The sequence below is a fragment of the Penaeus monodon genome, chromosome 20 (assembly GCF_015228065.2).
Source record: "Penaeus monodon isolate SGIC_2016 chromosome 20, NSTDA_Pmon_1, whole genome shotgun sequence".
Taxonomy (NCBI): Eukaryota; Metazoa; Arthropoda; class Malacostraca; order Decapoda; family Penaeidae; genus Penaeus; species Penaeus monodon.
In genome coordinates this window covers 25,277,150-25,278,100 of record NC_051405.1, presented here as the reverse complement: position 1 = coordinate 25,278,100, position 951 = coordinate 25,277,150, and the positions used below count along the sequence as shown (strand labels likewise).

The 951-nt window shown below is 30.7% G+C and overlaps 1 protein-coding gene across 1 annotated transcript in view; it reads right to left on the bottom strand.

Moving 5' to 3' along the window:
* The window catches only part of LOC119585739 (protein FAM184A-like), a 24,594-nt gene that overhangs the window by 22,608 nt on the left and 1,035 nt on the right, over nucleotides 1-951 (bottom strand). The window lies entirely within an intron of this gene.

The window sequence follows — 951 nt, the reverse complement described above, 5'->3', positions numbered from 1 at the left end:
CATTATGGACACAAATATACATTTATAAACAACACATAACATTAATCAGCTAATCTATTTTGCTCTAAGCTATCGAGAAAAAGCTCAGGCAGACACGTCAAGATAGAGAGAGAGAGTATGTGTGTAAACATGTTATTGGCTTTAACAATATAATCCATTAGTGACTTGCTGTACTAGGCTAATAATCTGGCGAGCGAGAAGGAGGGGAAAAGAGGGGAAGAGGTATTAAATCACAGGGAATCCCAGGTAAGATAAAGGGGGAAAGATTAAGTAAGAGAAAAAAATAGGAGCTGAAGGTGGGTCACCTGAAGAGATACGTGATTTTTTTTCTGTTTTCCATGTTATCATTTTCTTTCATGCATAACATTCTTCGTTCTTTTTCCTCTCTTTTTTATTTCTTTCACTTCTTTCGGTTCTTTTACTTTTGTTTGGTTATTGTGTTTATAATGGCGTGGGATGTACATAGACTTCTTACTTTATAAATTATATTTCCAGGGTTTTTTTAGCATTATTATTCATATATATCCAAAAAAAAAAGTTGATGTACTTTATTTCAAATTCTACATAATTACCCTGCACCCACAAGTAAATCAATAAAGTGTTTATTCTGTGCGAGGACTAGATGACAATAAAACTTTATTATAAGTTTATGCAATCTCGCCTAAAACAACAAATAATGATTTATTCCTAATTATTGTAATTATGCAAATGGCTAATTTCAGAATAACGATTTCGTCTTGAGAATAAACTGTCACCTTATAACCTATCTATTGTTATTGTATTAATGTCGAAAATTATTTTGGATCGTGACAAGGCATTATTTTCCTTCTGGTATATTCTAACTCAATCAAAATATGATAGTTAATTATTGTAGGATTTTTCCTTTCAAATACTATCATTATCAATTTGTTGTTTTTACGCAAAATATTTTTTTTTTCCTTTCTCTCTCAA